Genomic DNA, 4,601 nt, shown 5'->3' on the forward strand with positions numbered 1-4,601 from the left:
AGCGTCATTTATGAGCCCCGGAGCCGTTGACAGCTCTCTGTCGACGTCGATGGGGTGATGCGAGCCTAGCTCTACCGAGGTGGTATTTGCGACGTGTATCAGGAGCCTGGTAGGGTAGTGTGCATTGAAACGGTGTAAGTAGACCGCGTTGCCCCGAGCGAGCGCTGATTCGAACCAATTCTGGGATCAGCTAGACGTAGGTCAGGCCTCAAGGAACTGGGGTAGGGGCTGCGTCCCCGAGGGTGCACCCGTTCCTGACTATTACGGCCCGCTCCGTTGCACACGATGAGCTAATGAATTTTCCATGGAGAATAAACCTAAACCAACAAAAAAATCGAAGAAAGAGCAGGGAAGGAGGAAGAGCTGAGTGCGTTTGCGCACAGCACAAAAATGTGCCCTTCACCGCAGCGATCAGCGAAAAAGACTGCGAGATGTGACATACCCGATGTGACAACGGGACGCCAAAATCTAGAGGAAGCCTTACCAAGTGGCGCGACCGACGGTGCGATGGTGGCAACTTCAATACCATGTAGTGTCCCTGTTTCGAAAAAAGCCCAGACCAGAAGCCCAGATCGCTAGTCCTGAGGAGGTGGATTCAGACATGAACCGAGTGCAAGTGCAGCCGACCATCCTAGCTAGAGCCCAAGAGCAAAGGCTCGTCAGGAAATGCGCGGCAGCGGTGGAGCGTATGAGGTCCTCCAGAGGAACGTCATCAAAAGCGTGAAAAATGGGCTCGTGAAATTGGAGGAACTATTGGAAAGCAGCGGAAGACGATTGGAAAACAGAAACAGTCCCACTTCCTGTTGAGAACGGTGCTTGCGGCAAACGGACCGCAGATAGCCCCCCCCCCCCCCCAAGGCAAACTGGGGAAAAAGCGGAAAAAGGACGACGTGCCTGAAGGAGACTTTGTTAAAGCAGTTTCCAGGCCCGAAAAAGAACAACTAACTACGCAAAAGCCAGTAGTAGAAAAACGAGGAAACGAAGAAGGACTAAACCGTCGGCTCTGTTCTTTAAGCCGACGGAAGGCAAGACATTTGCGGAAGTCCTTAGTAAAACCCGAAGACAACGGAGCAGAGGTGTTTTCCATACCGAAAACGAGGGGTGCCGGAGTCCTCGTCGCACTGGGCCCGAAGACGACTAGCAAGAGCAAGTTCTGCGTAGCGGCTAAGGGATTATCGGGGGAGAAGGCTCTTGTTTTTAAACTAGAGCCTATGTACTCTCTAGAAATCCGGGATCTTAACTGCCTCACAAAAAAGGTTGAAGTGGAGGGGCGATAAAGCATGAATGTCCAGAGGTAACCAATAGGTATCATCTCTGTAAATGCTCGAGTCCAAAAACTCGCTGTGGTCCACTACCATATTCCCTGAGCAATATGGGAAGAAACTCCTTAGCAGCGGGAAAATCAAATCATAGTATGCAGGGTACGAAGTGCTACAGGTGTCTGGATTATGGGCATAGGTCAGCAACTTGCAAGGTACTCCACAGAATAACATCATGCCGGAGATGTGGCCAGCTAAGTCACCAAGCGAAGACCTGCAATGTAAGTGAAAGTTGCGTTCTTTGCAGGAATCGTGGCACGTCTGGCGAAAGCTTCGCACACACTGCGTACTCGAACGGTGTCCACTCTTTAAAAGGTCTGCCGAGGGAACAAGGTTGTCTGGATTCGGTGTTTAGGGATAACGTTTTTAGCGTTTACCTGACGCCGAATGAAACGATGCCGGACTTTCGCCGGCTTGATGCTCTGGAGGACGCCGTTTCGGGCACAGAGGGCGAATCCTGATAGGTGGTGATTTTAATGCTAGGGCCCTTGAATGGAGCGTCCCTTAGCCAGACTCCAGAGGGAAATCTGACATCATCGGTGAACGGGTGGCGAGTCCTGGAAGACTTCTCGGCAAGTGATCACCAGTACATCGCGTTCGAAGTGGTTGACGCTACTTGCCGGTGAGCACCAACCTGATGCTCCCCCTGCCTGTGGAATGTCGTGAGGGTGAACATCGGGAAGTTCGTCAAAGCATGCGCCATGAAGGTACAGTATAGATCAGCAAAAAGGAGACTCCGCAGCGCGATAAATAAAAGCAAAGCTCGCGGTTGGCAGAACCTCGTTAAGTGGAATGAAGACCCGTGCGGACTTGACTTTAAGCTTGTCACCCGGAAAGTCGGGGCCCTGCGGAAGCCCTGCTTACTAAGTACCAACTAAATGGACTGCATTATACGCGCATCATTCGTCAGAAATCCTATACGGGTTAATGTCAATAGCGCGGAAAGCGTTGAGGATTGCTCCCTTTTCACAATGAGAGAGCTCGAAAAAGCGGTTTTCACATGAAGGTGCCAGGTCTTGACGGAATCTCGGTGGAAGTTTACAAACTGGAGTTCCGCCAACGGCCAGACTTGCTGCTTTGAGCGTTCAACGCTTGCTTGAAGGAGATCATTTTTTGACCAGATTCGGGCTAATCAGCAAGGGTAAAGGAGATCCGGAGTTCCCGTCTGCATACCAACGACCGTGTATGCTTGACATGCCGGGAAAGTGCTCGAGGTGCTCATCAGAAGTAGACTCGCTGAAGCGATGCGCACTGCCGGGAATTTATTCCCAAGGCAGTTCGGGTTCAAAACAGGGAAATTCACAGTGGATGCCATTATGGAGGTCGCAGATGCGGTTCATCAGAAAACTCATTCCACGTAGCAAGCTATCTCTGAGGGATTATCTGAAAGGCCGCTCCTTGGATTAAGATACGCTAGAGGACCAGAGGAGGATGGAAATCAAGGCGGCAGTAGCACAGGGATCCATTCTAGGGTCGGACGTCTGGAACACTATCCTAGTTAGCGTGCGCTGAGACTCGATATTCCCGAAGAGGCGCGTCTGGTCGGCTATGCAGACGGCGTTGCAGCACTCGTTGTCGGACACACTGTTGAACAGGCACAAAGCAGACTTGACATATTGATGCGACGGGTAAGCAGGTAGATAATTGCTCATGGTTTAAGCCTTGCGCTGGAAAAAAAAACCGAAGCAGTCATCTTAACCAGAAAGGGAATCCTGACCCAGTGTCCCATATCGCTCTGCGAGATGACTGTAGAGTCAGAACCAGCGGTTAAAGACCTTGGTTTAATGCTCGACTCGCAGTTGAGCTTCTTCGAGCAAATCAAAGCAGCAGTGGACAGGATTGCAGCTGGAGTCTTGGCCTTGAGTGGATTAATGGCGAACATTGGGGACCCTATATGTACTAGGAGACGTCTCCTTATGGGAGCAACGCAGCCGGTTTTGCTGTATGCCGTGGCGGTATGGGCTGATGGCCTTGACAGGGAGGTGCATCGTAAGCGCTTTGCTCAAGTAGAGAAAAGGGCAGTTTTGCGGGTGTCGCACTGTCTCAGAACCGGTCATGATCGTGATCGCGGAAATGGTCCCCGTTGCCCTTCTTGTCAAGGAGCGTAAAGCTATCTAGCGCCGTAAAAGCGAAAAGTTAAGAGGGGTGGTTGTCCGTGAAGAACGTCAACGCACCCTTATCGAGTGGCAACTCTCTTGGCAAAATGAGCCAAGGGGCAGATGGACTGTGCGGTTCATCAACAATTTAGACTCGTGGTTGAACCGAACGCACGGTGAAATTGATTACTTATTTCTTTACCTAACTTCTATGCGGGCATGGAGGTTTTCAGTCTTACCTGCACACGATTGAGAAGGCTCGATCTCCTGATTGTGTGTTCTACTATGGAATGACGGACAACGCTGAACACACCTTTTTCTCTTGCGAAAAGTAAGACGGCTTTCGTCAGCAGCTTTATGCAGACACAGGGGAGCTCTCTTTAGACAACATTGCCAGAGAGATGATGAAGAGCGCTGGCAGCTGGAGTCGTGTCGCGCATTATGTTCGGGCCATTCTTATTGCGAAAAAGATTAAACTCAACCGGCAGAGGGAGTGTATGGTAAGGGGTTCCCTGAGGGGTTGCCTCCCGTAGGTGAAAGGAATTCCATGACTTCAAGGAAGAGCAGGAGGGCTAGCTCGAAGTAATGTGTCAAACAGTTCCAGGCTAGTTCTCTGATGACAGGGAGGTGTTTAGTTGATAGTCCGACAGTGTACTGTTGCTGGAGTCCAACACTCTGTGCGTAAACGCATTCACCTACCCTACTCCCCAAAAAATGTAATCGCTGTGATTATGCCTGCTGAACATATCTCTTCTCTTAATAATGTTGGTAAACAAATACAATAATCTGCACTTGAAATCATAAAACAACTCCGATGATTGCTACTAATATCCAAATGCACCTAGGATTGATAAGGCTTAACATTGTATAGAAATCTAAATTATCATTTACATTGACACCCACAAAGAATTCCAGCCAAACACAGTGCACCCCCATATGAGTAGAAAACAAACTATGCGTTTCGCTTGATATAAATTCTCACAGACCAACCGAGTAAATTAGTTAACAAAAGTTAAATGTGGTGACTGAAGTGATTCAATTTCAGACTCAATTTGAAGAATTCCTTTTTCGGAGGCAAATATATAGTTCTGCTGAAATAGGGAGGCAACATATAATGGCTAGTCAGTAACCATCCATAAACACTACTCTGTATTGTTATCAGCCTGATTAGCGCTAGACGCGTAAA

Source organism: Hermetia illucens, chromosome 1 (genome assembly GCF_905115235.1).
Source record: "Hermetia illucens chromosome 1, iHerIll2.2.curated.20191125, whole genome shotgun sequence".
NCBI lineage: Eukaryota > Metazoa > Arthropoda > Insecta > Diptera > Stratiomyidae > Hermetia > Hermetia illucens.